Source organism: Glycine soja, chromosome 2 (assembly GCF_004193775.1).
Source record: "Glycine soja cultivar W05 chromosome 2, ASM419377v2, whole genome shotgun sequence".
Taxonomy (NCBI): Eukaryota; Viridiplantae; Streptophyta; class Magnoliopsida; order Fabales; family Fabaceae; genus Glycine; species Glycine soja.
In genome coordinates, this window is record NC_041003.1 from 37,799,207 (window position 1) to 37,809,390 (window position 10,184).

Sequence of the window (10,184 nt, forward strand, 5' to 3'; positions counted from 1 at the left end):
ATCTTGTCTTAGTTAAATTTTTTTAATAGGCTGAAATGTTATACATTTGGAATTCGCAAAATCAAATGTATACATTTGATTGTTTTGGTCATAATTTCATTGATTATTAATTTTAAATTTTTTTTATTGTCAAAGCCTATTTAAATCTAAATCATATTAAGAGAATGAACAATAAAATGAAAAATAATGAAGAAAGACGTGAACTTACTCATAACTTCTTTCATATTTTCGTCAATGGTAAATCTTTGCAGAATAGCCAACGTGTGTATATATATATATACACATTAGTAAACAATACTAAAAAATTTTAAAAAAAACTAATAATTTTTTTTGTCATAATTCATTAATAATAAGGACATTACAGTAACTTGCCTACTTTTTTTTTATTTTATAAAAAAGGAACATGTTTCTCTCTCCAATAATTTGGTGATCAATGCACACCTTAAAAACCTCATTATTCTTATCGCTCAAGATGACTGTCACAACTCCAACTTCTCTTGCTCTTAAAGGTTCCTTTCTTTCTCCTACATCAAACTTCTAAACTTTCTTCCGAACCCAAATTAGTCTTTCAATCCATTCCGACAACAACAGTTCAGAACTTTAATCTCAACCTAATCGAATATATGTAACACAGATGCAATTGGGAATTTCTTAGTCATCTAAAATTTAAATAATAAACTAAGAATCATAAAACAGTGCAGTTCAATCATAGAATCAGAAAAAAAAAAAAATCCTATAACCAATCAACACGAGTTTATGGAGCGTCGAGCTAAATTTTCAATTGAAACTGTGGTGTTAAATTTTGATTCCACACCAAAATCCTTTATAATATATATATATATATATATATATATATATATATATATATATATATATATATATATATATATATATATATAATTTCGGGTCAAAACTCTAATCCGAAGTTGTTGGGTTGAACAAGGTAATTTTCTTGCTTCTTCACTTGCTGCAAGTTGAGTCTGCCCTGCACCCAAACAAACTTGTATTGTGGATGGTTGCATAAACGCGACATGCAAATACAGCGGAAATGCGAAGAGAGAAGAGTTCGGAGTAGATCTATTTTTTTAATTTTAAAAATAAAACATTAAATTACTATAATGATCCTAAAATAAATTAATAAAATAAAAAGGAGCTGGTTTTTGTCTTGAAGTTTTGGTGTTGGTTGCTAATTAATGCACTTATACAGAAAAAAGATTGTGAGTGCACTAGTATTCTCCATACATATATACACGTATCATATCACTACTAAAAAAAAAATTCATTTAACATCGGCATTTTAACATCAATTTTATTGAAAATCGATGTTAAGAAAAGGGTGGTGACATAATTATAAATAAAATGAGTTCATTAATATCAGTTTTTAAAAAAATCGATGCTAACATCTTTTATGTTAACATCCGTTTTCCTAAAATCAATGTTAACATGGTGTCATTAACATCGTTTTTTTAAAAAATTATGTTAACAAAATGATGTTAACATCGATTTTAGCAAAAACCGATGTTAACGAAAACCACATTAACATCAATTTTACCAAAATCGATGTTAACATGGAGATTTTAATATCGGTTGTTTAAAAAAACCGATTTTAACATTAAATGTTAACGTCGGTTTTTATGAATAATCGACATTGTTTTTTATTATATATAAATACCCTCCTCTCGCGCCCACTGTCACTCCCACTCTCAGTTTAAATCTCTCCCTTCCGCAGTGCTGCAACTCCTTCATCTTCTCGGCCACAATCTCACTTCCGCGACGCTGCAACCCCTTCCGCCGTCAACTCACTATCGGTCGTCAACTTCCGACGCCGTGAACTCCTCCCTCTTCTTTGAATTCAAGCTCTCTCTCTCGCCATTTCTTCTTCCTTTTCCGCAGTTTCTGAAGGTAAGTCCTAAATCTAAACTTATCCCAGCTCATATAACTTTTTGTCTTTCAATTTTGTTTTGAATGAATTTGAGCTTGTTGTGTCTGGGTCGTGTCACACATTGGGATTGAATCAATTTGAGTTTTGAATGGCGATTTGGTTTACCAATGTGGTTAGGAACTTATATCTTCATAGTACATTTCATTCATGCATTTTTGGTTTTTTGTTAACTTATATGGTCTGATTTAGAGAATATCCATTGTACTACAATCACAAAATGATTACTAAGATTTCTTGTTTGAAAGTTTATATACTAAATTACCCAATTATATGCTTGCTTGTAGTTTATGTACTTATCACATTGCCTATTCACTGCTTGTAGTTTCTCATTCTTGAATAATCTTTGATGTTTCTACAATCTGGTAGTCAAATGGTTCAAAATCCAGTGCCTCCTTGACCGGAATTTGTTGTGCAGACATCACTCATCACACTAAAACTCAAAGGTGCATGTGGAGTGGAGTGACTATCACTATTGGTGTTTGAAAGATTTGGAATCGGTCATATTAGGTCTGAAAGATGGAATTTTTTTTTGTTTCTTAAAAATGAAAATGTCAATCTATTTAGTCCCTGGAAGGAACTAAATTGATAGCAAAAGACTAATGTGACTGGTCATAAATATTTTGAGGATCAAATTCGTGTTTTACACTAATTTTTCATTGTTATTTTTACTGTGTAATGGAAATGCAAGCATTTAGGTTGAACCGTAGGAGTGTGAGACAAGTGGTATAGTGTGATGTAAACCAATTATCCCAAAAGTTACAACTTATAACTGTTAGGCAAAGATATATTAGGCAAAATTCTCTTTAAGATACATGATAATTATCCGCTTTTGAAAATAATTACCTTTTATTCGCTTTTAAATTGTTGTTACTCATACTAGTCTACTATTGCTTTCCTTCTTGGATGTTAAACTTGAGCTTCAGACATACACTGATATTGGGCAAGTTGCTTTTGGTACTGCTGGACATATTGCCATTTTAGTAAGTTCACCTTGATCTCTATTATTATTTGATTTTAGTTGTTTTTTTTTTGTAAGTGTGAGTTGTATATTATGTGTGATTCTGCTGCTTTCTTGTATAATTTCCATATGCCAATATGTTTTATTCGTTATATAAGCATATGGGACTGGTTGTAAGTGTCAGTTGTATATTCTGTGTAATTTGTAGGCATTTTTCATTTTTGTGTTTGTGTCATTATCACGACATTCGTTGTTGGACATTATAGTGATCATCATCACAGGTACAAATCTTTTTCATAAAGATTTGATTCTCTTGTTTGTTACTAATGCTTTTATTACTTGTTGACTGTGATTAATGAGTATTGATTTATATACAAGTTATGTTCATCATGAGCGAACCTTAGATTCTCGTTTGAGATTGAATACAATAATTCTTACGGATAGTTTACATTAATCGTTGTATTGAATCTTGAATTATCTATTTGGACAGTTTGGGAAGAGTAATATTTTTATAGTACATTCATACATAAACGTTAACTTTATTTTCTTAAATTTCATGAAATTTTGGTTAGTGTATTTCACTTTGTTCTCCGGGTGCATACTTGACTGTGGTGGAATTCTTTTCATCACTTTCATGTCATGTACTTGGAGATCAATGCGAAATGCTGTCAAAATTTCTTCAAATCTATGAAAAGAAAGTTAATCTTTACATATGAATGTACTATAAAAATATGTCTTCCTAAATGGGATAGGGCCACACCTTTAAGGGAAAAAGTGAGGTTTCCATGCATACACTAACTTTGTGACTATCACAGAGTTATTAATTACATGGATTGGAGTTGGATGAATATAAGTCAAATGAGCCCGACATATGAGGAAGGCGTTGAGTAGTTCTTAGAATTCACCTTCGAAAAAGTCGACTGGATGAGGATGGAAAATATTTGTGTCCTTATATAAACTATTTGAATAGGAGACGACAACTATTTGATGATATATGGGAACATCTACTGTGTGATGGGATTAAGAAAAATTGTACAACATGGATATGACATGAAGAATTGATAGACATGTAGAGGGAGTCCCAATCTGAACCGGTTGATGTACAAATGGGAGATCGCTTAAAGGAAATGATTTGTGATTTTGGACAAGAGTCTTTTCAGCAAACACTTGCCCCTATGTATGATACATTGCAAAGTGATTCAAAGAAGCCTTTGTATCCGGGGTGCAAAAAGTCTTTGACCTTGTTGTCAATGGTGTTAAGTCTGGTTAATTTCAAGACCAGATATGGGTGGAGTGACAAAATCTTCACTTCACTTCTTCAGGGAGTGCAGGATATTGTTCTAGAGGAAAACATGTTACAAAAAAGTTACTATAAGGAAAAGAAGATATTGTGTCCGATGGGTATGGAGTACCAGAAGATTCATGCATGCCCCAATGACTGCATATTGTACAGAAATGAGTTCGAAGAAATGCACAAGTGCCCCAGGTGTGGGGTATCATGGTACAAACTGAAGGATGATGATGAGTGTAGCAGTGATAAAAGCACCAATAAAGGCCCTGATGCAATCCTACCCCCCAAGGGCATTGGATAGAAGGCTCCAAGAAGATTATTAGACCAGAGATGCAAGAGAAGACCCTAGGGTTCTCATGAGCCTTAGGGTAGATTTGGGCCCATGGGCTAAGTATGAGTCCACTTATCTTTGTACATATTAGATTAAGGTTTCCTTATTTTTGTGCCTTATATTTAGGGCTCCATAATATAGGTAGGGTACCCTAGAAATGTAGAATTTTTCAGCCCTTGTATTTTAAGGCACTTAGACTAGTTTTTGTATTAGTGGTAGTTTTGTAATTTCACAAGCATTAAGTGAATATTTGATGTATGTTGGAAAATAAATTTAATTGAATTGGGAGAAGCCCAATCCAATTAAATTTTAGAGGGGGAGGTGAGCATTTACTTGCTACACCTCATTGCCACATCATATAGTCACACTTTGTGCATGTCCTTCATGCTTTACATGTCTCATGACACCTAAGCACACTTAGTGGAGAATCTTTGACTTGATCTTGGATTAGTGGGATGAACCATAGCTAAAATTTACTAATCATAATTAGTGAAATTTTGGCTCCACAAATTCAATTTCAAATTCAAGTAAAATTTGAATAGAAATTCAAATTTCCCTTCAATTTTGTGTGACACTTAAGCTATAAATAGAGGCCATGTGAGTGCATTTTTTTTAACTTTGATCATTTGAAAATTAAACTTCAGATTTCAAAGCTCTTTTAGAGCACAAAATTTTGTACTCTTCTCTTCCTCTCCCTTCATTCATCTCCTCACTACAAGAAATTTTCCATGTAGCTACAGACATTTTTACCTACAGACATAATTTAGTATAGGTAGAACTCAAATAAACTTATACCTACATGTGTTTAATGTAGGTAAAAACAAAATGACTTGTACTTATTTATGTTTGGTGTAAGTAAAAATAAAAGAACTTATACTTACCAATATTTACTATAGGTAAAATTTCTAATAACTTATACCTACGGAGCACTCTTAGTTATGAATATAATTAATTCTATGTTAAATATATATAATTTTCCATGTTTAGTATAGGTAAAATCTCAGATTTTTAGAAAGGGTGTTCACTTCCGCGAGCAGCGCCGTGACGCAAATCTCGAAGCCGGAGCGGACCTCGTGGTTCACCGAGGACAGCACCGACCACAGCGGCGACGCCGGTACACTTCGTGTGTTGGAAGATCCGGTTGCAGGGGTCCGCCGCCTTGCACGCGGCGTGCTCCGCACCCTCGTACAGTGGATTCGTTCCTCCGCCGCGATCGGAACCGGAGAGGAGCGCGGCAGAGGCGACGACGACAGAGATGGAAATGGCGGAGAGATGGAATCCACGATATGAGCAGTAACATGTACATGATTTCATTTGGTATAGTGGAAATTATTTTCTCACAAATTCCGGGCTTCGATCAATTGTGGTGGCTCTCCATTGTAGTTGCTGTCATGTCCTTCACATACTCCACTATTGGGCTAGGCCTTGGTATTGGAAAAGTTATTGGTATGAATTCATGCTATTCACATGTCCATCATGATGATATTTGTTCATCTTCAATCACTGGTAAGAAATCTGACTTGAATTAACCATGTAACAGAAAATAGAGGAGTCAGGGGAAGCCTAACCGAGATAACAATTGGTACCGTGACACAAACTAAAAAAGTTTGGAGAACCATGCAAGCTCTTGGTGACATAGCCTTTGCCTATTCATACTCCCTCATCCTTGTAGAAATTCAGGTATAATTTATTTTGCTAAATTATATGAGACTCAGGTTTAATTTAATTCCTGAAACTTTTGTTTATAACCATGTCAATGGTGTCCTGTGATCCATGTAGCTGACCTAGTTAGATAAGAATTTGTTGTTGTTTGTTGGTTTGTATATGAGACTCAGACTTTATTTTATTCTTATTAAAAAGTGAAAAAGAATTTGAGGTCTGAAATATTGTAAACTGTGATGAAACAGGACACAGTGAAATCCCCTCCATCAGAGTAAAAAACAATCTAGGCACTGTGGTTTCTAAAATTGGATATGTGCTAAATTCTGCCGAGGCAGAGACTTTGCTTTCAGCTACTCTGATACATGAGGTTTGTAATATATAATTATATATAGAGATGCATGAGAGGCAATATGTGGCATTGTTCATCATATTTGATCATTTTTTCAGGTTATGCATGTTCTTGGTTTTGATCCACATGCCTTTGCTCATTTTAGAGATGAAAGGAAAAGACGGCATAATCAAGTATGAACTGCCTTTTGTCCTTTAAGATCAACTTTTATTTTTATTTTTTTAATGATGTAAGTCTCATAAAGTATGAGTTTGAGTCATGATTATTTTTCCCAAATTCTTAGTATGATAATAATAATTATTAGTGGTCACTTTCTTATAAACTAGGGGAAGTCCGTGCCTCTCTAATTTTTTTAAATAATAAAAAAATAGAAGTTAAATACAGTTAATAAAAAATGACATTATTGAAAAAAATAATAATATAAAACTAGTGGGAATACTTGTTATGCATTCTAGTGTGGTGCTTCCTCGTGTTGTCATGCATTCTCGATATCATTATGCGGTATTTGCTTGGGAGAATACTTGTCTTGAATACTTCCATTGTTATTTGTTTTTTTACTGCATTGGAGGCCAAAACATCACTAACAACTAACAAAACACTACTGGCACCAACAAAATCATGTCAGACTAGACTACTACATCCAGGAAGAGGTTGTAGATATGCAGACCTCTTGGCCAATCATGAGCAAAAATTGCAAGGTAGTTGAAACATACTTAAATCATCAGTTTTTTTGGTTAACTTATAAAGTATTTTGTATGCCAATTATCACCACGATATTAAGCTTCTTCGCCCTTAACTTAATGCTTGATTCGTTGTAGTTTGATACTAATCTTTATTATGTCATGGTATAAAGCATAAAGGAGCTCGCTTTAAAATATTTGACTGTGTTAATAAGAAGGTTCTCTGCTTTTGTTTGACAGTACGGAGAGTGAAAAATCAGGGGAGATTAATTTTGGTTTGTTTTATTTAAATGATATGTTTTGATTAATAATTAACACTTTATTTTTATTTTACCTTCTGCTTTCGTGATTTTGGTGATAAAAATGGTAAAATCGAGAGTTTATTGTTTTAAGTTGAGAGACCTGAAACATACTTAAATTATCAAATTCGTGGATTAATAGGGGGGATACTTATCAATTTTGGGAAGCCTCTATATATAATCACTTGTTTTGGTCAATGATGCATTATTTGTTATTGATTAACATAATTTTAGAAGCATATTGATCAGTTAACTGAAGTGATTAATCAGTTAAGAGGAATACAGATATTGCAACCCTAATTAATGGAGATTGAATCTAGCAGAAAGCTTTAGTCTCGTACATTGATAAGTATCCAATATTTACATCAAACCATAAATAAGTCCATAACATATGCCATACCACTTTGGCTTTCATGCCCCTGTTGAATCCAACATGATATAAAATGTCCATTATCCGTAGGTAGATCAATAACCGAATCTAGCCAAGCATCAACTCTAACCAATATGGCATAACAGAACAAAAAAAAGAAAAAAGAAAAGAAAACAGTAAGTTATTAACTCCTCCATATGTTGATTCATTTAATTAAGTGGATCATATAATGAGGAAAATAATGATTGAATACAATTATATATGTTGCTATAAATTTATCTCGGGGTGCTGGCAGGCATAACATGGTGCATGGAAACTGGTTACATTGTTATAGTAATTTCGTGCAGATAATATTTGAATGATTATGAGGACATAATTTTTTTAGTCCGTCCAGGGCAAAAAAAATTCAGAATCGACCATGTCAATGCATATATATGGGGTTGATTGTATAATTTATTTGTTCATGTACTTCTTATTGATACCCCGGGTACCCTTCTATTTATATTAATAATTTTGTTTGCCAATAAAAAAAATTAAGTGGATAATAGGTAAAGTTGTCATTGTCAGTTGTTAGTTTCAGAAATTAAGTTGGACTTCATGCCTCACCAAATCTACTCACTCTTACTCAATATCAAAAGGCCACATAAATAAACACATAATATTGGGAATTCTATCCGCAGCTGTGGTTATGGAGAAGTAAGTCAGTTGTGTCTTTCTTACCAGAAAATGAAGCATTTTTTTCATAGTTGTTTCAGTAGTATTATTATGTTATTCCAAATTCTTGGATTCACAGTACATGTTGGGTTGTTTACTTGTTCATTGTTTACAAGTTACAGCCAACATTTATGTGTAGTTTACATGCTTTCATGCCAATGACAAAATTCAAACACCATATGTTCTTGGTAATGTGGCTATCTGCATGTGCATGAATAGCTCAAGAGTGAATCAGAACCATGGTCATGTGAGTTCAAGTGCTTGGTTCTTTGACATGGATATCCTTATTTTATATGATTTTGATATTTCATATTTGCATATGATTATATTTATAGTTTCTAGCAATTTGTTCATTTCAGCTTAATTCATATATTGCTGATTTGCAGGGTGTAAAATGTGGTATTTATGGTGCCAATTCTGCAGAATGGATTATGAGCATGCAGGTACATTTTATTTTTGAATTTGCTTCCCTTGTTTTCTTCTGAGTTTTTTCCATCTTAATTTTTCTGCTCACTCTATATGTTGGAGGTTTCTATTGAATTATTTAGATGTTGATATGTTGATTTTTGTTTCTTTTTTGTGCTGAGTATCTATTGTTATTTCTATTTCTACTGTATTGTTTCTTTGGTAGTTGGATTTTTGTAGTCCTTATTGAGCTTAATGGAGAATAAGGTATTTCTAGATTGAAACTTTGTTTCTTATATTGAATATCTACTCTCTGCAGAGAGTTCCACTTATTTACGAACAAAGTCCTTTTAAAATAATGCAAGTAAAGAACTTACACTAAAACCTGTCCCGTACCTAAAATTGTGATAACTTTTCTAACAATGATATGTTTTTTGAAGTTTACTGCATGCAGTAAATTCAAATGGTGCATGGTACTGGGAGAATATCTCATTGTACAAATATTCATTTTTCAAATTAAACTTATAATTTTCAGTTGCTTTGACACTCTCATTCATATGACACAGGTGTTGGGGATATAGAGTTTATTATATGCCATTCAGAGGTCTCAATTGCATTTGCAGAGAAGAGAAGATGATACCCGAGGTTCTCCTATCTAAACCCTCTGTTTTATAGCAGTTTAATTGTTAGGAAGGATTTGAGAGTTGTGTACAATCTTTTGTAAACAGTTAGTCTCACCCAAATATTTGTTTTGAAACTTTTCAGCTATTCAAGACATTTCCAAATGCAACAAAGTATCTCAAGAGTAAGTTTTGTTGATTCTCTCCTTTCTTTCCTAAAATGCTTGTGCTTTATAAAGAAGCATTCATTTTTATGTCTTTGTTACAGCAATTGTAAGCTTCGGAAAGGTTAACCCTATACAAAAGCAAGAAGTTGAAAGTTTTGGGTTGGCAATATATTCATGGGATGAATTTTTACTAGTGGTGGATTATTCATTTCATGTACTATTATGCTTTATCCACAAGTTTTATAATAGAAATGAAAGTGCTCCTTCTATAATTACGAAATGAACATTTGATGTAATAATTAAACTTTGGATTTGTTTGATTTCTCCCCCCCCCCACAAAAGTTGAACTTCGGATTTGGAATATGACCATCATTTACTCAATGGCTGTAGGATGTC